The sequence below is a fragment of the Gopherus flavomarginatus genome, chromosome 2 (genome assembly GCF_025201925.1).
Source record: "Gopherus flavomarginatus isolate rGopFla2 chromosome 2, rGopFla2.mat.asm, whole genome shotgun sequence".
In the NCBI taxonomy this organism is placed as follows: Eukaryota; Metazoa; Chordata; order Testudines; family Testudinidae; genus Gopherus; species Gopherus flavomarginatus.
The window spans coordinates 8,654,059-8,681,985 of NC_066618.1; the positions used below are offsets into that span (position 1 = coordinate 8,654,059).

The following is a 27,927-nucleotide window of genomic DNA, read 5'->3' on the forward strand; positions in this document are numbered from 1 at the left end:
AAGACAATTTAGATGAAATTTTCAATTTTGAAATGTCAACAAAACTTTTGCAAAAACTGGGAAATGTCAAACATGTCAACTTTTTGTGAAAAATGCTGTTTTTGAAAAAATATTCCCGTCAGAGGGAAAAAATATTTGCATGAGGCAATGTTGACCAAGCCTACTTAGGATATTTGCATGGGTAAGGAAGCCTACCGTGTGCAGCACATTGTGAGGAGGGGGAACGTTGACCAGTATACCCAGTATACCCAGTCAAGCCTTGTTTGAAACTGCCTTGTGAATTACAGTGTCCATGCAGAGTAGACAGGCCATGTGTCATCTGCAAAACTCTCCACAGAGTAAACTAACTCTCTGAGAGCTAATCTGTCTCTCTACCAGAGGAATTGGATGACCTGATTTCAATCTGTGTCTTGGAAAGGTGAACCTACCCTGCTGAGAGCTGCACCAGTATCGATGTTCCATAGGTGATTGTTGCACTTATCTGGGCCAAGCAATATTACCATGGGGATGGGGTGTGATAAGGTCCATTCCCACCTGCGACAGTGAGGTACTGTGCAACCTCTTTGCATCCATATCCCCACCTATAAAGCAGGCCTTGATACTTACCCACCTTTTAGAAAGGGCTTTAAGATCTGCTGATGAGAAGTTCTATAGCCATGTGCTGATTTTTATTGCATCTCTCCTTGGTGCTGGGAATCAATAGCTTCCTGATGTGAGGTGTAATGCAAAAAAAAAAAAAAAATGCGTAAGCCCTGACCTGAGAGCAGCTGACCTATCCAGTGTCAGAGGGGTTAGTATCCATCTATGTAAACACTTTCAGGAAGCCGGCTGTTCATTTTCTACAGCGGTCTGCTCTCTCCTTCAAATCAGACTTGCCATCCAGCTGTTAACAAATGTACTGAGTGACGGCACAGCTTTCACCAACACCGCTCCTCTCGTTGATTGGAAGGGGAAGGTATTGTACCTTGTCAGGGCTGATGTGCATGTAATTGTCTGTCTGTGCATAAAGAGAGAGGGGTGTGTATGTGTGCGTGTGTATCTATATATAATATAGGCGATTTAAATATTTAGTAGCAAAAGCTACACAAGAATGCTAAATCTTGGTTAAAAGAACAGGAGTACTTGTGGCACCTTAGAGAAAACCTTAGCCCACAAAAGCTTATGCTCAGATAAATGTGTTAGTCTCTAAGGTGCCACAAGAACTCCTGTTCTTTTTGCAGATACAGACTAACACGGCTGCTACTCTGAAATCTTGGTTAATGTGTTAAAATAAAGCTGCCTGAAGAAACTCATGAGGATCAAGCAGGGATTCTGGCCAGCAGGATAAGGAGCAGCATGTAGTAATGTTTCCTTTAATTTTTAGTTGTTTGTAGATTTAAGAGCAGTTGGCAAGAGCACATTCAACCCATTTGTTTCTTCGTTTATCATATTCTGGTTTTCTTTTTCCTCCATTCAGGCCTTATTAGTGGAAAAACAAGGCGCAAAGTTGGATTTAAGCATCTGGCAATTTCATGTTGGCTGTTGCCTTTGTGTCTCTGGCATCTTTATTTAGCTGGTTTGAGACGCCTGAAATATGATGTCGGGGGTTCACCATTGTCAACTTGCAGGTTCTTCTGCATAAATTCTTCTTTGCTTTCTACCTTTCCCTGCCACACTGGCCTTTCTGAAATCAGGCTTACATTAGGGGCTTTGATCATTATGTGCACTGATGTCCATATGTTGTTGCCACTGCTAATAGTCATTAAGAATTGTTTCTTGGGACCAGACTATAATGTAAGCCTATAGCACCAGACAATAATAATTAGATAAATCATGATGCTGGATAGTACAGTCTTTTCTCCCTGCCTTCCCCCACCCACCATTGTTCTGTCCCCATCTCTGAACCAGTTGGCTATTGCACTGTACCCCAGAGGTGGCCACATTTCTGGCGTACTCTGTGAAATGAAGTGCTTGATCCTGCAATCAGCCAAAAGTCCCATTGGCTTCAGTGGGCATTTTGCCAGAGCGAGGACTGCAGGATTGGGTCCTTAGTATGAGAGATACACAGTGGTCCAAATGCTGACGTCTTTTCTGAAGCCAAGGCTTTCAAAAGCAGGTGCCTAAATATGGCCTGAGGGGTGGAATTTTTAAAAGCGCCTAAGTGAGTTGGGAGCACAAGACTCATTGAAAATCAATAGGATTTTGCCTCCTAGGTCACTTAAGCACTTCTGAAAATCCCGCCCAGGAGTCTAACTTTAGGCACCTGAGTAAATGGCCTGATTTCTAAAGTGCCAACCACCCAGCCGCTGACACTGGGGTCACGGGGCGCTCAGCACTTCTGAAACTCGGGCCACTTATTCAGGAGCCTAAATATGGATGTTGGAGCCTAACTCTAGGTTCTTGCTTTTGCAAGTCTTGCCTAAGTTTCCATTTGGTCCTTGTTCAAGTGAAATTGCCATTGACGTCAGTGAGCGTTCTGCCTGGGGCAACGGCTGAATGAAGACTTCAAGATTTGATGCTGTCAGGGTAAATTGGTTGCCATTTAGTTACTCCATCTTCCTGCCTCCTCGTCTGTAGCTGGCTGGATTTAAGAGGGGAGCTAAATGGAAGAAGATGCTTTGAAAAGGAACCAGAGATTGTATCAGCAGGAGCCTCCTCTTGTTCCTCCTTTATCTGCTCTTTACATCTCTTTTCAAACAGAGCGAGGCATCTGAACTAAACACGCCCGACTTTTAAACAAAACAGTCCCTTGAAATATGCATTTCTTTGTGTGAGGCACTGATCCTGTTCACCGAAGGTCCCATGCAGGCATGGACTTTATAGTAGCTAAAATGTGTCCCTGGTGTGCCAGACGTTAGCAAAGTTTCATCATATTAAGACCAGTACAAGCAAACCGGCACAGGGCCATGCAGCTCAGACTCCCATCACCACCCTGGGAATGCACAGACTTTTCCCATCTGGAAGCTGGTCTATGCTGATTTGCAGGGGATTTTCCCATTGGAAATCTTTCCTGTCCCTCTATGACGATTTTGAAAAAAGACTAAAATCTTGATTCCAGATTCTCATATTGCCCCCTCCCACCGCACAGCCCACAACTGGGGGCAAGGAAATCTCTGTGAGGTTCCCCTCATGGAGGGCCCTATTCACTATGCCATGTGCTGTGTGATGGACGCCATCTTAGCTGATACCGGGGATTAAAGCAGGGACTTCCAGAGCTTAAAACATAAGCTGCCATAGCTTGAGCTAGAGCCAAGGCTCTGAAGGTGGGGCTGTAATGGACCCATATCCCCATAGGCGGCAGGTATAATAGGCCAGAGAAGGCTCAGCGCTGTTTACTTATTATGCACCATGCAGGTTCCAAGGCGGCTGAGGAGCTGGTATCTGCTACTCAGCTTCCCAGGTTCATCAGTCGTCTCCTTGGACTCCAGGGAGATGACTGATGAACCCAGGAAGTTGAGTAGCAGATACTGGCTCCTCAGCCACCCCGGAACCTGCATGGTGCATATAAAAAGCTCAGCATTCTTCTACCGGGTAGCTAGGAGAGGTGTGCTGCCATCCAGCATAGCACAGGCCAGCCTGGGGCCAGCGTTGCTTGGGCTGCTGGGGCTGGGTTGGCTGGGCCGGGGCTGCTCAAACCAGGGCAGCTCGGAGTGCTGGAGCCAGCCCAGGTCAGGGCTGCTCGGGCTGGTGTGGCTGGGGCTGGCCCGGGGCTCAGGTCGGTCAACTGGAGTGGCTCAGGTCAGGCTCAAGGCAGCTGAGGCCAGCCCTGCTTGGGCCAGTCCTGGGCCAGGACCGCTCTGGCCGGCCTGGGGCTGGGGCTGCTTGGGCTGGGGCTGCTTGGGCCGGCCTGGGGCTCCTCTGGAGACAAGGGGGAGCAGTGTTGGGTTCCGATGGGCCCGATGCATCTGTGGCGGGGGGGCGGGCAGAGGGGTCTCAAGGTTCCTCCATGGGGCAGTAGGGCTGGGCCTTGTGTGGAACGGGTGGGACCAGAGGGCTAGCCTTCCCGAAGGCAGTGTCCACCCTCTGCCCATGCATATCCCCTGTGGATAGGGCAAAATGGCAACTTGCAACGCACACTCATCTCTGGCTTATAGTCATTTAGTCAGGGCAGCAAGCAGTAGGCCTGGAGTTGCCCCCACATCACTCCATCAGGGAGCTGAGGTTCCCCCACAACCTGAGTAATAGGCTGTGTGATCCATCCCCAAATCTCTAAGATCCCTCAGTGTCTACAGGAGGCCAGGGGTACCTGTGCAGAGGCCCCCTGCCTCCACACTGGCTCTGGGGCTCCAGTTCCACCACCCCTGCTCTCTGGTATCAAGAGCTCCCTGTGGGGTCCCCCTTAAAGGGCAGGGGGCCACAAGAAAGGGAGTTCAGCCTCAGGCTGTATCATCTCCTACAGGGCTAATGGGCTGGGGAATGATGTGCATCTGGGCCTCTGTCCCCTGCATGATTAGACCTTGCCGCTTCCTGTGCCTGGCTCTCAACCGCGCAAGTTCCCTCTGCCTCCGGGGTGGGGAGGACGGTGCTGTGTAGGCAGCAGAAACCTTCCTTTGCGAGCAGGATGGGGTAGGTCCGTGCCCAGCCATAATCCCATCTCCCACATACGGACCGAGAGGGCGGGGCCAGGACCAGCAAAGTCAGTGGGAGTTGTTCATCCACAGCTGAGGAAAGAGTATGGACCTTATCTGTGAAGTCTCTCTTGAATTCTTCTTGTTTGTTTGTGCATTGTGGTAGCACCAGCAGACTACAGCCCCACTGTGCAGGGAGCTGCTCAGACACAGGCCAGAGAGACCAAAAGAGCTTAGTTAGCTTGATTGCAACCATGGATTTTGCAGGTGCCTAAAGTTAGGTCAGGTCTAAACACACAGAGCTGCACACCAGTGTATTAACTAAAGGTGTGATGTTAAACTGACTGAGTGTGTGTGTGATGAGGATGGTCCTGTTTTCTTGACCTTTAATCATTTTTGTTGCTCTTCTAGAAAACATGACCTATGAGGAAAGATTGAAGAAATTGGGTTTGTTTGGTCCGGAGAAGAGAAGACTGAGAGGGGACATGAAAGCAGTTTTCAAGTACATAAAAGGGAATCATTTTTCTCTTTAACCTCTGAGGATAGGACAAGAAGCAATGGGCTTAAATTGCAGCAAGGGAGGTTTACGTTGAGCATTAGGAAAAACTTCCTAACTGTCAGAGTGGTTAAGCACTGGAATAAATTGCCTAGGGAGGTTCTGGAATCTTCATCATTGCGACTTTTAAGAGCAGGTTGGACAAACACCTGTCAGGGATGGTCTAGATAATACTTAGTTCTGCCATAAGTGCAGAGGACCAGACTAGATGACCTCTCGAGATCCCTTCCAGTCCTACGAGTCTATGCCGTGGTTTAGTTAAACTCTGTGTGAATTAACTTATATTGGTTTAAAACTAGCTGTGTCAGTTTAGCTCACTCTGGTCCATCAGTTTAACAAAATCAGTTTAACATCGCACTGTTAGCTGGTGCAACTGATGTGTGTAGATGGGTGTTTTGTTGTGACCATCCAGCTGCTTTAATCCATCTGTTGTTGAGAGATAATGTGCATAATGCCTGTGTCATCACCACTGCTCCTCTTATTAGATCCACTGCAAGAGTAAACTCACTCCCTCGCTTCCTTGGAATCACTAGATCTCCCAGTCCTGGAACAGAGTTTTCCATACCATAGCAAGGCATATATGTGTTCCCAGGCATATGAAAACAGGAATGGGATTGGGATTTGAAGGTGGAGAGGGAGGTGTTTGGAGCTATTAAATTGCCTGGATTATACTGAATTTTACTCCTGTTGGAGGGTTACCTTCGCTGTATCTTGAAATTAGAGTGTCCAAAGCATGTGGGTGAGGGGCCATATACAAATGTCCAGTATAAATCCAAATAAACAAACATCGGCTCTGATTACTGGTTTACCCAGACCAGTGGCCAATGTTGCTCGTACTCAGTGGCCAACGCCTGCTTCTGAGGAAGGTTGTGGGGAAACCCATAATACATCTGACCAGCTATGCAATCCTGTACATAGCTGATCCTTACCAATTCCCCTTACATCCTGACACACGAGATTTGGGCCAAATGTAGATCATACAATTTATGCAAAGTCATCAAGGTGTCCTTGATTTTGGTTCTTGGTCTTACTGGTTTGTTGGTTCCCCTCTGACACTGTGAATAGGTTCATCATACATTTTCCCACCCAGAAGGAACTATTCTGATGATCTAGTCTGACCTCTTGCATAACACTGACCACAGAACCTCACCTAGCGATTCCCACATCAAGCCCATAGCTTGTGGTTGAACTTCATATCTTTCCATCCCTTTGCTCTCTGTCTTTTTGTTTCTGCTCCATTTTCTTGGTGCTCGTCCAATCTTCTGCTCCATGTGTCAGAGCTGGCCATTTGCAGGTGTTAGAAAAACACCTTTGTGGAGCAGCCAGGGGTCTGGATCTTCACAATGCTGCTTGACCTTTCAATGTTCCCGATTCTTTCCCATGCCCTTCGATCTTCTCCTCTGCCTTCCTTTGTGTTAATGTGCCTCTGCCATGTTTACTGCTACGCTGGAGCAGAGCACGGACGAGCAGCAGCAGGAGGTGAGCAGCAAACGCATCTTACATGATCCCTGTTGTTGGGCATCCACTTCCTTTGATTTTGTATGAAGTTCAGGAAGGTCTGAGGCAGTTCAGGCTCTGGACTCACTTCATAGAAGCATTCTTTAAAAACGCCAGCGCTGGGAAAACTGGATGGAAATTTTATTATTTCCTGTTATGAGGGTTCAGGGAGCCATGGTAGGTTGTTCAGGAGGAACCAAGGTCAGCCCTAATTTCAGGGACTACACCAAAGTGCTTGGGAGGGGCAGAATATCTCTGGTTTTTTTTCTCTTTCCTTCTTTGGCTGCCTCTGAAAAAGGAAGCAAATTGAAAAGCAACTAATCACTTAATTTGGCCTTTGCCTCTCTCTGCCTTTACTGTGCTTTCTTTGGAGTGGGAACAGACAAAGAGAGAAATGGAGTGAGGAATTATGGTGTACTGCCAGAGGCAATGACCCTTGGGGAATGCCCTCCCTATGTCGCCCGTGTGCACAAAGTTCCCTCTTAAGGGACCTCAGAATTTCATGTCTCTCACCTGAAGACCAGTTTTCATTAACTTTGATTAAACTAGCCATTATCATAAGAGACTAGAGCTGATCAGAAAATTGTCAATGGATCAGTTTTCTGTCAGAAAATACAGTTTTATCTAAATTGAAACATTTCATGGGAGTGTAATGATTTGGATGAAATTATTGATAGGAAAAAGGCTAAATGAATCATTTTGACTACCCTTGTTTTGATAATGTTGAAAGGTTTCATTTTGACTTTATCATTTTGATTAATTGTGTATAGGCTGTTAATATTATAAATATGCTCTATATATGTTACATTGACAATATTTAATACTTCTTGTTTTGGCATTATCCAAACGAAATGTTTTAGTTAGTTCTGAATTGAAGTTTTTCAGAATTTTCATTCGGTGGGAAATTTAGAAATTCCAGCTTTTCATTCTGATTCTGAATGAACCAAATGGAGACATGCTGGAATCTGCTGCAGAACGGAAATTCCATTTTCCAGCCAGCTCTAACAGAGACACAAGGTTCTGATCCTGATTGGAACTTGCCCAGAGCTCAGGGAATCCAGATCTAAGGCCCACAGTTTCAGAGTGCTTTTGGATGCCCAACTTGATACACCTTTAAAGGGGCCTGGTTTTCGGACACGTGCCCCTTTTGTGTGTTCTCCAGCTGGGCACCCAAAATCCCGAGTCACTTATGAAAATTTTTGGGTCCAGGATTTTTCGTTGGGCACTTTAAAGAACCAGCGGCCAATTACAGAGTTCTGATCTGAGTACAACTTTCCTCAGTTTCATCTAAAGAGTACTGACGGGTGCAAGGGAGAAACTTGGAAACAACAAATGATATGGTGTTGACTGGTGCTGTGCAGATATGGGAATTTAATTTGGGCCACTCTCTGTAGTTAAAATGAGGTAATTGCTCTACCCTCTTCCTCTCTTGTACTCTGAAAAGATATCATGAGAAAGTGGATCCCAAAATGGGGTAAACTTTTATGTTGTGGCTTTTTAAAATTCAGATGATCTTGAAGTTTTGACTAAGGACTTTGAATTGTGTTCTCTTAGCACGAATCCTGATTATCCCAGAGCCTTGAAGAACATCCAGACATTTGGATAATGAGTAGTTTGGATAACTGGGAGCTGCAGCTGTGCACCACCGGCCTGAAACTAAGCTCTTGCATTGCATCAGATCCTATTATTGCAGAGGACATAACCAACATCATGTTAATCTGGAGTTTCAGTTAATTAGGTTTCATTCATTGTCAGTGCAGGAATAGTGCCCCCAAAGTTAAACTATGCAAAATGCTATTTTTGCACATACCCCCCTGCTGTGGTTCCAAGACTCTCCCCTGTGGGTCTGATTCTTTGCCCAATAAATCATCCCTGGGGAGGTACAAAGGGTGAGGAATACATGGCATCTAGGGAGGTTGCTGCTCTAATGATAATAATGCTTTGCATTTCCAAGGCACTTTTCATCAGTGGATATCAAAGCACATTACTAGGGCCCTACCAAATTCACGGTCCATTTTGGTCAATTTCACGGTCATAGGATTTTAAAATTAGCCATTTAACTGTTTCAGATGTTCACATCTGAAATTTCAGTGTTGTAACCGTGGGGGTTCTGACCCAAAAGGAAGTCATGGGGAGGGGGAGAGGGTCTCAAAGCTGTTGGATGTGGGAGGGTGTCACAGGATTGCCACCATCACTTCTGCACTGCCTTCAGAGCTGGGCTGAAGGCAGCAGTCATGGAGCTTCCTGCAGCCAATTAGGTACCCAGAGCTGGCTCTGATCTCCTCCCAAGAGCAGCCATGTAGGAGAAGAGGAAGTCCTATCCCTCCCCAGCCCGGAACTAGCAGCTGGAGCCTAGTGCATGGTAGGAGCCCCCAGCTGGGATACCCCCAGCTCTGCCTCTTCCCCTGCCCTCCAATAGCTAGATTCCATGGGGAAGATCTGATTTCACGGTCCATGATGTATTTTTCATGGCCGGGAATTTGGTAGGGCCCTACACATTACTGGCATGAATGAACTAGCACTCACCACAAGGTGGGTATGTATCATTATCAGAGATGTGCCAGAGCCAAATTCCCAGCACTGTCCACTTTGGAGACGTCTGGATTCACACCCTCCCTTTGCAGCTCAAACACCTCTTTCATTATTATTCCCGCCAGAAGAGAAATGTTACCTTTTCTAAGAGCCTCACACTCCCTTGAGGGATGGTCGCCAACGCTAAAGGAATTCCTAAGTGAAGCATTTTTGTAAAATGGCATGTTCCCTGCCCTTTCATCTTCTGAATTCAAGGCCAAACCCAATGGTGTCTCACCCAAACGGCCACAAAATCAAGAGTTTTCCAAGCAGTCAGAAAGAATCCTTACTTAAGGCTGCATCAGTCTTTCCTATTACTCAGACTGGCCGACTGTGCAGTATTAGCATAAACAAACGGCCTCAAATGTTATGGCTGTTTCGAAAGGCTTGTATCGCAGTCTCTTGGTTGGTTTGGAGCTGACGCGCAGGTTTTCTGTGTGTCCCAGGCAGCCCCGAATCCCCGAGGGGCATCCTAACTTCCCTCCAACAGCACCTGTTCAGCATGATGAGGAGCAGTGTGAACTGCCCTAGCATGATACCATCTATTTGTACATAGCAAACCTCATTGCAGAGCCCTGGGGAGACAGAGTGGGACATAAGCTAGAGAGAACGCTGAGCGGGGAGATTGAAAGTGAGGGGCAGTCTTGATGCTAAAGCCCTGTATAACATTCAGAAATTCAGGACAGCATCTCCAAACAACAGCCCTCTTGTGCTGTCATTAGACGGCTCCCGCATGGCAAAGTACAGTCATCTCTGTAGGCCAGATCACCTGCAAAATATAGCATCCCAGCGAGAGGCAGCAGTGACGGTGCTCTCTGTGAGCAGGGGCGGTGCTGTGGTGATGGCAGTGACGAGATCTCAGAGCAGGTTAGAACCCCTCCAAGGCCACCTACTACCTCCTCTTACCCATGCGTGAAGTGATTCATTATCCCTCACTGCAAAGGCAGCAGAAAATCCCTGTTCAGGGCCTCTCCACGTTCTGCAAACTGTTTGGTTTAGCTGATGGTTGCTTTGGGGTTTGAATGAGTTCAGTGCTAGCAGAAGGTGTCGGATTTTCAGGCCTGGAGGCTGCTGTCTCCTGTTTATCTACAGAAGACAAGGTGGGTGAGGTAATATCTTTTATTGGCCCAACGTCTGCTGGTGAGAGAGACAAGCTTTCAAGCCACACAGAGCTCTTCCTCAGCTTCTCGCTCTCCCCAATAGAAGTTGGGCCAATGAAAGATTTTATCTCACCCACCTTGTCTGTCTAATATCCTGGGACCAGCATGACTACACCTCATCTCTACAGTTGAAGTACAGCAGCAATGCAAGTTTTGGTGTACTGCTCCTCCAGTGCACTTCCACCCTGGGATGGATGGACCACAGCTAGAAACAAGAGAATCATTCAGTCTCTAGTCACTGCTGAGACAGCCAGCAAAGGCTGATAACTGAGACATATGCCACTGAACAGTCCTCAGATAACCATTATTTTTGGTTATTTTCAGCTTGGGGTGGATTCAAATCAGTACGATAGAGATATAAGGCTCTGTAGCCCATCACCAATCCCCTAAGCTAGTCAGGTCCCCTTTGGTGTGTTACTATTACTATTCATGTATGTAGCACCCATGGCACAGCAGCTCCATTGTGCTAGGCACTGCACATACTACTCCTGGGGGAGTTCTGCACCAAAACGTTAAAAATCCTGTGCACAATATTTTAAAATTCTGCACAATTCTGCATATTTTAATTGTCGAAATAACACAATCCCGCCAGTTTCAATTATTTTGGTGATTTATTTCAAGATACCCGTCACTAAGTATGTCTGTAACAAAACAGACAACCAAAGAGATTCAGGAAATGTTTTTTGACAAATAGATTCCTTACTAGGTGTATTAACACAGAACTTTGAGTAATAATTCATTTAAACGACAGTACAGAGAAGTATTTCCTGCACCCCTCAGCAGCAGTGCAAAGGCTTGGGGAGAGTCAAGTAAAGGAGGAGCTGGGGGAGCGGGAAGTAATTGCTGGAACGAGTCTGGCAGTGAACCTGGATGATTGCTGGGTGTGTGTGGGAGAAATATGGATTGGAGGGTTTGGTTTTTTTGAGGGGGGGAGGGATTGTTAGGGAGTTGAGGAGCCTCCCCTCATGCAGACCCTGACCCCTAGCCTTCCCATTCAGACAGTCACATCTGCCCCTGTCCCCATGTGTCCCTGTGCCACCCTCCCCCATCCCCATGCACCTCCTCCACCAATCCAACTACTGACACAGGTGAGGTGGGCATCGGTGGAGCCATGCTGCTGGCGCTTTGGGGTTCTCTTCTTTTAATCCCACAGCATGAACCCTCTAGCACCCTCACTCAGATAGTGTGTGTCCTGCTGGAGAAGACTTCTATGTATAAACTCTTCCTGACAGCTTAATGCGCCGTAGCTAAACATTGTTTATCCAGGGAGGCTTCTGAGCTTTCCCTACAATATATGTTTAGCTGTGTGCCAGACAAAATCTTTGTAAAGGGTTTTGGTCCATTATCCCTTGATAGGGATTTTTGTTCCATAGACAATACCGTGGACTCCAGAGTCTTAGCAGCAATAGATCTCACGGATATTGTTCATGGGCTTGAAGGCTGCAGGCTAGTGCTCCTCAGAAATACGCAGATCACTGGCAAAATAAATGGCTGAGGCCCCAGGCCTGCAATGGGGCGGACTCCTGCACCCACCTTGAGTCCCAAGGACTTCAGGGAACTGCTGCACAGAGCCACTTGCACAATCCGGACCTAAGGGGCTGATCCTGTGAGTCGCAAGCACCTCCTGGGTGGTGCTGAGTGCCTTGCACTTGCATTGAGGTGGTTGATAGGAAGTCAGTGGGAGTTAACAGCTCTCAGCACCTTGCAAGGGGCTGTAAGCACCTGGCAGGATATTGGCTGTGATGGAAAACATCTTGCTCTATTGCTGTGTTAGCCCTGACTGGGGTCTCCTCTGGAAGAGAGGTCTCTATGAATGCTTCCAGGTTGTTTAATTGCCCTGCAAGGTGTTCCTAGTTGTTGAACCCTCTTTAAAATGTTCTTTCCCAATATAACCCCCTGGGACTGTGATGGCCGTGCAGTCTGTGATGCTGAGCTGGGTGGGGACAGTCACTAAAACAGCCATTTTCTTGAGTTTAAAGGACCTCTGTGCCAAGCAGTTGTTCTGGGGCTACAAACTCATTTGCATTTAGCTCCTTGCATGAAAGCTCTCTGCTGTCAAGTGCAGATGCAACAATGCTAAGCTGTTTATTAAATAGATGCTTTCTGAGTTCAAACAGCTTTAATGTGAGAATGATAAAGTCCATCTACACTAGGCAGCTTCTTAACGGAGGGTTTTATAATTTAGATAGGATGGTAGAGATGCTACCTCTCATAATATTGTAGCAAAAGCATTAAATATATAAATCCAGATTCACAAATGCTCTGAGATTCACTTAACCCCTCCCACCTCACCATACACTCACTATCAGGGGCCTGTTACAGCTCCTTGTTTCCCAAAGTGCATCTGTGCCAGCCGTGGCTCTGGGGTAGACTAGAGCAGCCTAGGCGCTGCTATGATTTACATCAGCTGGCGATTGTCCCCAGAGGACCTTTTCCCAGCTGGGAGCTAACACACTGTACTCCAGCCACACCATTTCCTGCCCCCCACACACCAATTTTGCCAGGTCTGTGTCTGAGGAGTGTCAGAGGCAAGCTGTGTTGGTGCTGCAAATTACCTCAAGTCAGCTGGCCAGATCCAACAGTTTGTGGCCCCTTTGCACTGCATGATGGCACAAAGTGCAGAAAGTAAGTAGAGAATCTGGCTCTTAACGGCGCTTGCAAGAGACTTTCACGTTGTATTTGACAGCACAAGGCCCAGTTATACAAATGAAGGTCCAGGCCTTTGGGAAGGGAAGACAGTCACTGGGAAGGCAGAAAAGTTCCTTCCACTGTCATAGATTAAAACGGCTCCCCTTTTCTGAAGCTGGGTACCCCGAAGAAGCCTGCCATCAAGATGGGGCAGGATCATGATTGTCATCCCAAGCATATGCTTTGGATGGAGCTAAAACATGCAGGGATTACCCTGAATTTGGGCGACGTTACTTTCTCTACACTAGGCTTTTTGGCTAACATATCCCACCGTTGCTATCGCTGGTGCAGCTCCCACTGCTGGGAGTGCTAGAGCAACCAAGGCTAGAGGCAGCCACTGGTGTTTTAACCATCATGTCATCTGGCCCTGCTCAGAGCAGGTTTATACAGCACTTAACACACCCACTGGCCGCCGGCACCTTGTCTACATTAGCACTTCCTGTTACTACCACGGATACTGCCCATGCCTGCTAAACTCCCCAGCTACACAGAACGACACCATGGAGTGGAATCCTTTCCCTGGATGCTCTCTGCAGCCTGCCTTCCTGCCCCATGCCGCTGATGCCAATTCCAGTGGCATCGTGCCTTCCCACCTGCAAAGGGAGCAAGAATTTGACCTAATTTTGTGTCAGTCAGTTGCTTTAGCAACATCTGCACATGTTAGTCTGCTCCAGAACTGGTTGCAGCACTGTCTATTAAACACTGAGTGCCAATGCATTGTATAACCTTCTTCACAAAAGTGATTACAGCTCATAGTGGTGTCTTTGTATGATCCAGTTCATGATAACACAGCATTTCTATTTTATAGCAAGGAATTGTGATCATTGGTGACAATAAAATTGTCCACACAGCAGAGCCTAACCCAAACTAAAACCTCACTTTGCTTAAACAACCTGGGCCTGATTCTGATCTCGTACACACTAGTCTAAATCTATTGATGTCAGTGGGAATTACTCTGCATTTACACCTGTGTGACTAGGCACCCTTTATGGTTGTTCACAAGGATAGTGAGTGAGCATTTAAGGTTATGTGGCAAACTGGCAAATGCAAGAAAACTTGTGCCAGTAGCAGGGCCCAGTGGGGGCCAGTTAGGTAACAGCGAGATGGTATCTTGTTCTGCCTAAATAGCTTTGTCCCAAGGCAGCGTTCAGAATGCACATCAAGTTCCTTTTAAAATCCAGGAACTTGTTTGGGACACTTCTTTATTTTTCCCTTCCAAATTCCAAACATTCCTGCTAGAGGCTTTGCTTGCCAAGTTTAATTCCAGTGCAGATTTCTGTAGGTGAACTACAGACTAATGGAAAAATCATGACAATTTTTATTACAGTGGCAGTTGCCAACAGAAGGAAGTGAAGTAAAATCAACCAGAGAGTTACACCAGGCCCGTTTCTGTCCCTACACCAATGTAAATCAGCATCACTTCATTGAAGTCAGTGGAGCTGCACCGATTGATACCAACTGAGAGTCTGGCCCATAGAGCCAGATTCAGAGGTGATGTGTGAGGTGGTGAAAAGTAGACATCAGTGAATCGGTCTGGGGGGGTTTAAACTGGTGTAACTGACGCATCGAGGGGCCAGAAGAAGTTGTATGTTAGGCTATGTCTACATTACAGCTTGTTGGCAAAACTATGTCACTCATGGTTGTGAATACCTGACCTAAGTTACACCGACCTAAGTGCTGTGTGCACAGCGCTATGTCTGGGGGAGAGCTGTCATAGCTTCTGCTGTTGGCAGAGGTGGTTTTATTGTGCGGATGAGGGGAGCTCTTTCAATCAGCATAGAGCGTCTTCACCAGACACGCTGTACATGTAGACATGGCCTTAGTGGGGGAGGGAGGAGTTGCCTAATTTAACATACACCTCTTTTCCAACCACTTAGAAGTTGCTTTTTCCACGACTCATCTCTCCTCCAGACCCCAGACAGGTAAGTCATATCAGCTCTGATTCAGTTAGACTCCGTAGGTTACTACCTTACACTCACTGCTGAGCATATGTTGCCATGGCCTGCATGCCGAGAAGTCCTTAATACAAAACCTCCTCCAAATCTTATGCAGCAAACAAAAAGATTTTCTTTATTATGTTGCAACAACAACATATTTCCCCTTCCTGATGTAATCATTAATAGATACATGTAAACGAGCTCTTGAGATATGACGAGATTACAAGTTTGGTTGACAAAGGTAACTGCATAGGTGTAATATACTTGGGCTTTTGTAAGGTGCTTGACTTTAGTACCACATGACATTCTGATTAAAAAGTAGCACGGTACAATATCAATAGACCACATGTTAAATGGTTTAAAACTAACTGCCAGTCTCAAAAAGTAGCTGTCAATGGGAATAATCCCTTAATGGGGTGTTTCTAGTGTGGTTCCACAGGGATTGGCGCTACACCCAATGCTAGTCAACATTGTTGCCAGCAAGCTGGAAGTAAAGATAAAATGTCTGAAGACAAAATTTGAGAATGACACAAGGGTTGGCAGAGTGGTAAATGATGAGGACAGGGCAGTTGTAAAGAGAGCGATCCGGATCAGTCAGTAAACTGGGCCAAAGTGGATTTTAATAAAACCTAATGCAAGTTTCAGCCATCTAGGAACGAGGAATGCAGGCCAGACCTACAGAATGGGGGGCTGTATCCTGGAAAGCAGGGACTCTGAAAAGGACTTACGGGTCATAGTAGACAAGCAACTGAATATGAGTTCCCAGGACCATGCTGTGGCAAAAGGCTAATGTGATCCTTGGATGCAGGGGTGCTGGAACAGTTTGTACAGTGGGGGTGCTGAGAACCCTTGAACCAAACTGTAAACCCTGTATGTGATGGGAACCACTTCAAGCCAGAGGGTATGGTAGCACCCCTAGTTCCAGCATCTATGCTTGGATGTATAAGGCAGGGAGTTGTGAGTAGGGGCAGGGTAGTGATTTTGCCTGTGTGGGGGGCATTGGACAGAACAATACTAGGATAACGCATACAGTTCTGGTGTCCACATTTTGTAAATGATATTTTAAAAACTGGAGCTACAAGAGCCACAAAAAGGTCTCACAATGAGAGACTTAAGGAACTCAATCTGTTTCTTATGAATCAGAAGGTGGAGAGTTGAATTGATTAGTGTATAAGTACCTTCAAAGAGAAAATTCTGGGCACTAAAGGGTTTTTTGATCTAACAGACAAGGCAGAATAAGAACCAATGGCTGGAATTTAAAACTGGACAAATTCAAAGGCGAAATTAGGCACAGATTGTTAACCACTGGAAGAAAGTACCAAGGGAAGTGGTGGATGTTCCATCTCTTGATGTCTTCACATCAAGACTGGATGCCTCTCTGGAAGATACCAAACAGAAGCTATTGGGCTCAATGCAAGTGTAAAAAGGTGAAATTCTGTGGCCTGTCATATGCAAGAGGTCAGACTAGAAGACCCGATAGTCCAGGGGTGGGCAAACTTTTTGGCCTGAGGGCCACGTCAGGGTATGGAAATTGTATGGCGGACCATGAATGCTTATGAAATTTGGGTTAGTGGTGTAGGAGGGGGTGAGGACTCTGGCTGGGGATGTAGGCTCTGGGATGGGGCCAAAAATGAGGAGTTCAGGGTGCGGGAGACGGCTCTGGGTTGGAGTGTGGGGGTGGGGTGAGGGCTCTGGGATGGAGATGAGGGATTTGGAATACAAGAGAGGACTCTGGGCTGGGATCGAGGGGTTCAGAGGCCAGGAGGGGGATCAGGGCTGTGGCAGGGGATTGGGGCCTGGGGAGGGCTCAGGGGTGCAGGCTCCAGGCAGCACTTAACGCAAGCAACTCCTGGAAGCATGTCCCCCCTCCGGCTCTGAGGTGTGGCCAGGCGGCTCTGCATGCTGCCCTGGCCACAGGCACCACCCCTGCAGCTCCCATTGGCCAGGAACTGCAGCGCACAGAGCCACCTGGCCACTCCTCCACGTATTACGTAGGAGCCGGAGGGGGGTCATGCTGGCTGCTTCCTGGGAGCCATGCAGAGCGGGACAAGCCTCCAACCCCACTCCCTGGCTGGAGCGCCGGAGCAGGGCAAACCCCCAACCCTGCTCCCCAGAAGGAGCTGAGGCCAGATTAAATGATCTGAAGGGCTGGATATGGCCCGCGGCCCTTAGTTTGCCTTGCGATAGTCCCTTCTGGCCTCAAACTCTATGAATCATACATACCCCTTTGTGTTTGCATGCGAAGCAGTTCTCGAGACTATAAGGATATTGCCAGGAAGAGATGAGTTCAGGAAAAGTAGGAAGTATTTCAAGGAAGATACTGCAATTCCCTAAAGCATGTGTTTACATCTGTTTAAAAGCCATTTTTAGAACAGTGGTGCCTCCAATAAATAGCTGCAGTTTCCTGAGTTCAGATAAGGCACTGCATGTCTGCAGTTTCAAAGAGGGAATATGGCTATAGTCTGACTAGCCCAATATGTGCTTGATTTATTTACGTTCACCATGTACAAAGAGTCAGAGCTGCGAAATTGTTATTACTCTTTCTCTTCCGGAACCTCCTAGAAGCATCATTGTGCTAGGCCCTGTACGCCACAGAATCATAGAATTGTAGGGCTGGAAGGGACCTCAAAAACTTATTTAAGACCAGCCCCTAGGACCAAGTAAACCTAGACCATTCCTGCCTGGTGTTTGTCCAATCTGTCCTTAAAAACCTCCAGTGACGGGGATTCCACAGTCTGTCTTCGCAGCCTGTTCTGGAGTTTAACTACCCTTAGAGTTAGAAAGTTTTTCCTAATATCCAACCTAAACCTTCCTTGCTGCGGATTAATCCAATTACTTCTTGTCTCACCATCAGTGAACATGGAGAACAATTGAACCTCAGCCCTCATTATAACAGCCCTTAACATATTTGCTCAGCTTCCTTTTCTCTAGACTAAAATGTCCTTTTTTTAAATCTTTCCTCAGGTTTTCTAAACCTTTGATCATTTTTGTTGCTCCCTTCTGGACTCTCTCCAGTTTGTCCACAAAGTGTGACACCCCAAACTGGACACAGTACTGCAGCCCAGGCCTCGCTAGGGTTGAGTAAAGCAGAACAATTACCTCTCACCTTACATATGACACCCCTATTAGTACACCTCAGAATATTAGCCCTTTTTTGCACCTGGAGGGGACAGTAGCAGCCTCTGTGCAAAACATTTGCTCTGCCAAGGGAGTCTTCCAAAGAGAATGTTACGATAAAACCACCATTTTCTCTTGTGTCTTTCTCCAGGCAGGCAGAATGCCCTTCATCCATGCTGCAGAATGACAGGGCTTGACTCTCTTATCCATCCCCCAAGCTTGAGGCCTGAGTGCTTGCTGACCTGAGTCAGGCTGTGTGTGGACAGAAGGGAAGCTTGGGTTAAACCTGAGTCAGAGGTTGGGCTTAGTGTAGACAAACTTGTAAAAGCCAGTGATAGAATAAAATACCTGTCAGGAAATTTCTAATCCTAGGCAATCTTTTTCCTTTTGTCTCAATTGTCTGAATTCAAGAATACCTGTTTCAGTGCCATAAAATTCCACTGTCACCTAAACCTTGATCAAAAATAAATTAAAACAAACCTTCACACTTGAGTTTTTCATATTTCATTTTGATTTTGTGAAACTGATCCAGTTCCCCCCCCAAAAAACAAAACAAAACTGGTGAAACTTTATGGGTTTCATTTGATAAGTAGGATTGTTATCTGAGTGAAGATTTGATGAAAGGGTACTTAACACATGTAATCGGAATGAATGAAAATCCAGAAGGAGAAGATTATAAAAATTAATATATTTTTCTAATGTGAACTATGTGATATAAAGATTCATAGACTTTTCAGGCCAGAATGGATTATTATGATCATTATTCTGACCTCTAGCATAATACCAGGACATAGAATTAGATTTATTCTTCTCTAGAGAATAGTAATTGAATTAATATTAGTGTTTCATTGGAGTTCTATAGAGAACTACAAAAACATGAATGGTGTGGAGAAAGTGAATAGGCAAGTGTTATCTACCCCTTCACATAAAGCACAAACCAGAGATCACCCAATTAAATTAATAGGCAGCAAATTTAAAACAAATGTAAGGAAATACTTCTTCATACAACGCACAGTCAACCTGTGAAACTCATTGCCAGAGGATGTTGCGAAAGCCAAAGTATAACAGGGCTCAGTAAAGAACTGGACAAGTTCATGGAGGATAGGTCCATCAATGGCTATTAGCCAAAATGGTCATGGAGTCAACCCCATGCTAGAAAAGCGATGCCTTGTGGCATCGGGTCTGCATTGTTTTGTGTTTGCTTTCTGCTTTGCACGAAAGAAGATACAAACTGTTCACAGCAGTATGTATATTTTTGGCATTCTCTGTTCTTATCTCTAGATATAAGCAGAAAAGCACTGGCGTCCGCAAGACCTGTTGCTTTTGGTGATATGAATTGAGTGAAAGCGTAATGGCTTGATTTTTCTATTGCCTTGCATGTTGGGTAGCCACGTATTCTTGTGCCATGCGAGTACAAAGTGGGTATAAAACACTGTTATTTGGATTTGTTTTACACCTATCTTGTACTCGGTTGGCACAGATGTAAATGGCAACCTATACTGTACAGAAGGGCTTAGTATAAATTGATGGAGCACTACAAGTCTGGTGAAAAGACAGAAGACTGGCACCAGTCTATCAGGCCTTTCATCTCTAGGTTACTGGTTCAACTCCAACAGGACCTGTAGTGACTGGAAGTCAGACTTAGCTGCTGGCTATTTATAAATAACTAATAATACTGTTTGCTTGTGTACAGCTCGGTCCTGCCCCCAGTGGAGTTAATGGCAATTTTGCCATTGTCTGGAATGGGAGTGAGAGTGGAAGCACGCCAATCATACCTTTCATCTGAGGAGCTCAAAGCACTAAATGAAGAGAAGTATTTGATGGCCTGTGTGAAATGAGTTTGAGGTCTCTGTTCAGCTGCCAGTGGATAGGTGTCCCACTGTAACTGTGCCACCATAATTACCAGTGATCAGCACATTGGCTGGCAGTGCCAGAAGATGTGGGCCATGGACTGAACTCCCATCTCATCCCTAGAGCTGGTCCCTCCAGCTCAGGCCTGAGGCACATTCAGAGAGCAGTGGGGCCATGTTCCACTCTGATGCACCCCGAAACAGCAATCCCAAGACACAAGGAAATTGAAGCAAGATGCGGTGAGAGGTGGTCAATCCAAACATGTAATAACCATGAAATGACTAAGTCAGCAACAGTCTGAGCAAACATAATAACAAGCCAAACACACACACACGAGTCATCCCAGGGCAGGGAGGAGTTCACTCTGTTGTTGCCCATGTTGCCTTCATTGGGAACCAGGCATGTGCACTCAAGGGCAGAATTTGGCCGTAGGCATGTTGCAAAGTGGGTTTGTCGTGTTGTTCGTGTTCTTTCAGCTGAGCTCCTATCCAGGCACTTCAGATCTGTCACAAAAGGTTCCAAGGAGCCTGTTGAGACATGAAGGGTCATTGTATTGTTGGAAGCATTGCTATTCAGTACAAAGAATGTAACCTCACTTCTGTCTCTGGAAGGAAGAGTGCGGTGGCCGTCGAATCAAAGCAGCATTTTGTTCTAGCTGCTTAGGCCGGTTTCATTTCTGTTCCCTAGCAGCTTAGCTATTGGGGGCACCACTGGCCACATCACCAGTGATCTGCAGCATTTATCAGCCCACAGACTCCTGTATTCAGGTGACTGCAGAGAATCCAGAATCCAGACTGGATCCTGGTAGCCATTACAGCCTTGGTCTGGGCACCTGTTAGATTTCATTAGCTAAGCACAGCTGGCCTGATAAGTAGTTGGATGGGTGATGCAAGGAAACGCGAGGTGCTTTTGGGGGTTGACTCAGTATGTGGCACTCTTCCCTCTGAAACTGACCCAATACCCCAGCACGATGCTTGGGGACAATGTGCTTCTAAGGGTGCTGTCTTCCAGATGAGACCTAAACCCAAAACCCTGACTACTTACGGTCGTTATAGATCCCATGGACTTTTTCTCAAACTTAAGTGTGTTTACCCCAGTGTCCTGGTCATATTTACATTCATCTAGCTCACATTTCCCCTGTATTGTCAATGGGATATAAAGTTCTTTTGCACTTCCTGTCTCTGGAGATGGCAGCATTTGAGCAATGGGTTAAATGATCCCTGTGTATGGTTTGTATATCATTTTAACTGTAAGAACTTTTAGACCTTCTGCATGAAAATCACAGGAAGATGCTGTAAGACTCTGCATCCTCCATCTGCAAAACCACAGGTGCCTACAAGATGCTAAAGGAGAGTCCCTGGTAGCAGTATAGGGCTTATGACAAACAGATGATCATTTCCAACACCATCCAGTAGTGGGTCATGGTGCACATATATGCTAGCCAGTGCATTGTACTGTTCATATTATCAGTTGAAACCGCTTATGCCATGTCCTTGAACTGTTCCAAAAGGTGCTGTTACTTTCAAATCGCAGTGTGGACACTCAGGCGCAGGCTTGGAAACACTGAGTCCACAAGCCTGGATCCCACAGACCTGGATTTACAAAGCTGTGTCATTGTACCCATAGTTACTCATCTCCCTCTCTGGCTAGCATTGCATTTTGCAGTGTCTTTTCCCCTCTCTAATTCTTTGTTGACTCTATCACTGTTGCTTCCTGCCTTCTGCACAGGAATTACCTCCTATGCAAACTTTCTGCCATAACTTTCAGTCTATTCTTAGCTACTATATTGAAACCAAATTCCGATCCTATTGAAGTCAAAATGGCAAAACTCCCATTGCCTTCAGTGGGGGAAGGATGGAGCCCTGAGATGGGCAGTAGGGTAGATTTCAGGGCTTGGTTTCTGCTTAATCCACAGCTTTGTGCTGGAGTTCATACAAACTCAGATTTCTTTTTTTTCCCCCTTTCTGAGAATAAGCCAAGAAGCCAGGCATAGTTTTCAAAGTCTCCTAGAAGCCTTGGCGCTGCCTACAAAGGGAATGGAAAAAGTCTGCGTTCTGCTTGAATACCGAGATCTCAAACAGCAGGAGTTTTTAGACGAATGCAATGCTCATTTCAGAGGAAGCCTAAGTCATTAGCACAGTGCAGAATGGCCTGAAATGGCTTTTTCTTATCAAGGCGGTAGTTTTTATGTTTTCCACACATGGCTCTTTCATCGACATATGTTTTCCATATGTTCCTTATTAGGCTTGCTTCCTATCTCACAAATCTGTTACTGCCGCCATGAACTTATGCGATTAACTTGCTTAAGAAAAACACAGCAACATTCCAGGCAGTATTCCTAGGAAAGCCCTGGGCGACGGGTTTTTTTAACGTTTTTATTCCTGCTTGTGTGGCATGATCCACCTCGTCGCACCTTTGGAGTCCCTTGTAAATGAGGACACTGGAATTCGTTCTTACCTGCTCTGTTCAATCTTTGTTCCAAGACCTTTCTATAGATATTAGAGAAAGGGGAGGAGGGAAAATGGGACGCTGCTTTTAGCTGTTTTCCTGACACGTCCAGGCAGGATTCTCGGGGGATGGGCGCTTAGCTGTCAGAGAGGCGGAGACCGACAGGATGTTTAAATACTTACCATAAAGTCTCCTTCCCAGCTGGCAGGGTATGGGTTTGGGGAGACGTCGGGATGTTTGTCTACGGAAAGGAAAAGGACGCTGATAGCAGGAAACTTTCTGATGCTTGGTTGGTAGGAGAGCCCTCAGCAAGAACCACAATGTCTCCGTGAGTAGCTTTTCCATAGCACTTTCCCTTCAGTTTAAAGGACTGTACAATGCTGTGTGTGTGAGACCAGAGCAGGAGGGTGAACAGATTGGCTTTGAAAATCAGGAGAGAACTCTGGCTAACCCAGACTTTTCTTATTTCACTTATTTTACCATCTATTTTAAGAGTTCCTTTACTTCCAGATTCTCTTCTCCGTTACACCGTATGACCCCAGTGTAGCCTGCACTGATGTAAACGAGAAGAGAATCTGAACCCTCAAGCCAGCCCCTGCTCTCAGTTACTTTTTCACCCACATAAGGGCTCGATCCAAAGTTCACTGAAGTTGGTGAAAAGATTCCCATTGATTGTCATAGGCGTTGGATCAGGCACTAAAGGGAGTAAAATCTGACCCCCCACCCCCAGTCTGTGTTTAATTATCTAGGAATGAAACATTTACTCTGTGTGCGTTTTGTAGGCTGGATTTGATTTTCGATTCATAGATTTTTCAATCCAGAAGTGGCCATCCGATGATCTAGTCTGAGTTCAATGGTAGGGAAGCTGTATAATCTAGCCCTCCTACCCACCAGTGCAGAATTGTTCCTTACTGTTTTGTCCAGTGTAAGTGGCCTACATAGGCTCTTATATTGTACAGTGGAGATACATGGGTGCCTATATGGAAAATACACATTGTTTTTCTTTTTTGTTCTTTAACAGCATGGATCACTGGGAGACGGTGCATGACATTTTCAGAATATTGTCCTGTTGGTTAAGCTAAATTGATATTTGAAAATATAAAGGGAATATTTAAAAAAAAACCCTTACAATTAAAGCCCTCATAATTATATTTGGCAGATATATAGTTTTTTACTCGGTTGTGCAGTTGCAAAAATTAAACTGAGCATTACAACTGGAGATCGAATGTTCCAAGTGTCTCTTTTCATTGTCTCCTGGGCAGGTTATATTACTCACAGCTATTTTGCCTCGAAAGGTAGGTGGACTCATAGCATTATAACGTGGCTGTTGAAATGTATGAATTTGCCTGGTTCTCCCAGAATGATGGAGGCAAAACTATTGCACTGGGAATTAAAGAAGCTACTACAGGCAAAATTAGCCCCTAATCCTGCATTACACTTAAACACGGGTTTAAGGGCTTGCAGGAGCTTTAAAGTACACTGGACTCAATTTACGCTGATAACCAAATAGTTTGTTAAAAGTTTACATTGACTATTATAGGAATCAAATAAGAGAGTTAATTGCTTGTGGTCAGAAGCCATTATTCCTTAATTAATTCAATTACTTTGCAATCTCTCCCTCGGGGGCCCCCCCCCCACAATTTGGCTTGTGAACATTTAAAACAGTTTAAGGCTCCCAAACCTGCTTCCACTGGCATTAATGGGACGTTTGCCAATGACTTCAGTGAGAGCAGAATCAAGTCCTTAAATCCTTGCTTTGCAATCTGACCATGTAACCATACTGGTCAAATCCTTCTAGCCTTCCTCATGCAAAGCTCCCAGCTGAGACGACATTGAAGTCAGTGGGAATTTTGCCTCAGTCATCACTGTGAGATTTGGTCCCCTCTCTCTAGGAAGAGTGTGTATTTGACTGAGGAAGGGCACAAGGAATATTTTTGATGGTAAACCACAGTTGACTGAAAGTCTGAAACCCATTTAATGAACAGTGAACTAAAAGGAAATGCTCTACAGTCCCACTGGCAGCCCACCGGCCACATCCAGCCCACAGGACAATTCCTTCCAGTCCTCAAGGCATCTGCTCCCCCAGAATACTGGGAGCATCGCACTGAAATGCAGCACCACAAAATGGTGTCCTTCGTGCGGCATGACCTCTCATACAGTGTGTGTGAGGATACGTCGCATGGAGGATGCCATTTTGTTTCTGTATGTGGCCCGCGGAGGTGCCATACAACTGCGCATGCGGCCCACGTCATTGAAGAGATTGGACCATCCAAATTGGGGCCAAGTTTTTTGAAGTAGCCTCTAATTTTCTGCTTGCAATGAATTACAGAGGTAAATGATATCTAAGTATGAGCTGGATCAGACCAGTGCTCCATCTAGTTCGGTATCCTGTCACCACCAGCGGGCAGCACCAGGTACTTTAAAGGAAGATGCAAGTAGCCCTGAGTGGTCAATTATAGCATAGTCTACTCAAACAGGAAGTTTCTTCCTACCCTTCCTCTATTAAAAATTGACTGAATACATGGAATTTATGCCTGCAAGTAACTGAGCTTGTAATTTTGCCCACAATTGACAATGGACCCAAAACTAGATGCTGTGTTAAAGAGCCTTTAAAATTATAACCATTAGAGTTTAAAGAGCAGACAAAAATCACGTAAGATGGATAAGGTGGGTGAGGTAATATCTTTTATTGGACCAACTTCTGTTGGTGGAAGAGACAAGCTTTCGAGCTCCACAGAGGTCTTCTTCAGGTCTAGGAAAGGTACTCAGTGTGTCAGAGCTAAATACAAGGTGGAACAGATTGTTTAGCATAAGTAGTTAGCATATATTCTAAGGAAGTACATCTGCGTACCCTTCCCAAACCAGACCAGAACAAGAGCTCTGTGTAAACTCAAAAGCTTGTCTCTTCCACCAACAGAAATTGGTCCTATAAAAGATATCACCTCACCCACCTTGTCTCACTAATATCCTGGGACTGACATGGCTACAACAACCCTGCAAACAAAAATTATGTAATGAATTTGAGGTGTTTTTCCTACTTGCTCTTGTGGTTCAACTCAGGAAATCCAGAAGTGGCATGAGTTGCTTTCTGCATTGTCACTGGATAACGTGATAGCATTTCCTTGAGTTACAGCTTAATTATGCTTGTGTCCGACAAAGACACTATGTAATTACCGCTGCTTAGTCTTTATGAAGCACCATGCAGTGTTTCACAGTAACTCGCAACAGAACTTTGTCCCCTACCTGTGTACATGATTATTATACAATACTTGTATTACTGGAGCGCCTCAGAGCCCTAATCATGGATTGGAATTCCATTGCTAGGTGCCGTATAAGCACAGAACAAAAAGGCGGTCCCTGCCTCGAAGAGCTTACAGTCTACCCTTTTAGTTTGCTGGGTTGGTTCATGTTCATGGCTGGAGATACACCATTTGACCAAGAAGGCTTTTGAGAGACATTGGGATTCAACAGCTAGACCTGTGGTATGAGAGACAGGAGACATGGGTTCTACTCCCATCTCTGCTCCTGACCTGTTTTGTAGACATGGGCAATTGTTTTGCCTCTTTGCCTCAGTTTCCCTGGTCTGTAAAATGGGGATAAGACTGTCCTCCTTTGTAAAGCTCTTTGATGGAAAGTGCTAGATGATTATTGTTATTAGGAGTCTTGCAGCCAGTAGGATTTTAAAGACTGGTGGTTCTGTGTTTATAAAGGGCTCATTATGTATAAAGATAGTAGCACTGGAAATTTCCATTTGACTTTACACCAGACCTCTGGACAATAAAAGAATTTTCACTATATTTCAAGTCCTGGGTCTGATTATTATCTTCTGTGAGAGCATCAAGATTGTTCATTGAGGGAGCAGTAGTGTTGTATTTGGCTCATATCCTAAGAAACATCAGTAGAAAAAAAGACTCCTACATTGCAAAGAGTGAGAATTTAGACATTAAAAAAAAAAAGTCACCTTGGTCCCAATCCGACATGCACGGATTTCAAATGGCTCCAGGAAAGCTCTCATTGACTTCAGTGATCCAGAACTTGGTCTTTGGAGTGGAATTCCATGGGAAAGTATCAGTCATTCCGATGAAGCGATAAGAGCTCTTGGAAAGCTGATTCTAGCCCAGACCTATGTACAGCATAGGGCAGCGGTTCTCAAACTTTTGTACTGGTGACCCCTTTCACACAGCAAGCCTCCGAGTGTGACCCCTCCTTATAAATTAAAAACACTTTTTTTGTATATTTAACACCATTATAAATGCTGGAGGCAAAGTGGGTTTGGGGTGCAGGCTGACAGCTCGCGACCCCCATGTAATAACCTCGCAACCCCCTGAGGAGTCCTGACCTCCAGTTTGAGAACCCCTGGTGTAGGGGATGAGAATTTCAAGCCATTCCTCTGGCTAGAAAGGAATAACCAAAACCAACGGGGCCTCATTCTGCTTTCAACGGCAAACCTAGTGTGCATGAGATCAGAACTGGGTCCATTAGTTTTACTTTTGCATGAATAGCAGGATCGCTTGATCATCTTTGCTTGAAAATGCATGGGGAGAGGCATGAAAATGCATTGGATTCTACTGCAGGAGAACACACAGGATTTGGTCCTTAAATACATTAGGTGAGTAAACTAAACGGCCCAGATTCCTCCCTGGTATAATTCCGTTGACCAGCAGCATTAATGTGCCCTACATTACAGCTAGCAGCAGCTGCGTGCACTGCCCCCTCCAGGCAGATGATTCCTGGCCAGGAGTGTGAATCATCTATGTGGGGAAGCTCTAGCTAAGGCAGGCATGCGCAAACTACAGCACGTGGACCGGCACGCAGGGTCGGGAGCCGCACCACGCGGCTCCTGGAAGCTGCGGCATGGTCCTGCTCCGGCTCTATGACTCCAGTGGGAGCTGCAGGGACAGTGCCTGTAGATGGGGCAGTGTGTAGAGCCGCCTGGCCATGTCTCTGCATAGGAGCTGGAGAAGGGAAATGCCACTGCTTCTGGGAGCCGCTTGAGGTAAGCACCGCTTGGTGGCTGCACCCCTGAGCCTCTCCCCATGCCCCTGCCCCAGCCCTGATCCCCCCCTCGCTCTCCAAACCCCTCGATCCTAGCCCAGAGCACCCTACTACACCCCAAACTCCTCATCCCCAGCCCCACCCCAGAGCCTGCACTTCCTTCCACACCCCAACCCCAATTTTGTGAGCATTCATGGCCCGCCATGCAATTTCTATTCCCCGACATGGCCCGTGGGCCAAAAAGTTTGTCCACCCCGGCCTAAGGGGTATTGCTGGATGAATGGAGGTATCCAAATGGGACCAAAATCCTGCATGCTTCTGAGCACTTGCAGCTCCCGTTGCCTTCAATAGGCCTTGCAGGCACTTGGCGCTTTGTCCTGGATACAGAGGCCCAGTTTACAATGGGAGTCAACTAGAAGAGAGGTGGCCACATTTGGTACCGTGCTCACACCGTTGGGTGTGATATGTTGGATGGTATCTCGGTGCAGAGCCTCCCAGAATCCTCCTCTGTACCTGGGAAATGACTGATAGGGAAGGAAATACTTTTTCAAGACCAACGG

The 27,927-nt window shown here is 46.0% G+C and overlaps 1 protein-coding gene across 8 annotated transcripts in view; it reads left to right on the forward strand.

Annotated features, from left to right (window-relative positions):
- The window catches only part of GJC2 (gap junction protein gamma 2), a 126,167-nt gene that overhangs the window by 86,826 nt on the left and 11,414 nt on the right, over positions 1-27,927 (forward strand). The window contains exon 1 of one of the 8 annotated variants that reach the window (XM_050942732.1): positions 881-955. The exons of 6 other annotated variants lie outside the window; for them this stretch is intronic. The gene's annotated coding sequence lies outside the window, so the exon portion shown is untranslated. Of the gene's footprint in view, positions 1-880; positions 956-22,601; positions 22,701-27,927 lie in introns of those variants that run through there. One more of the 8 variants, XM_050942729.1, reaches the window with a different exon arrangement.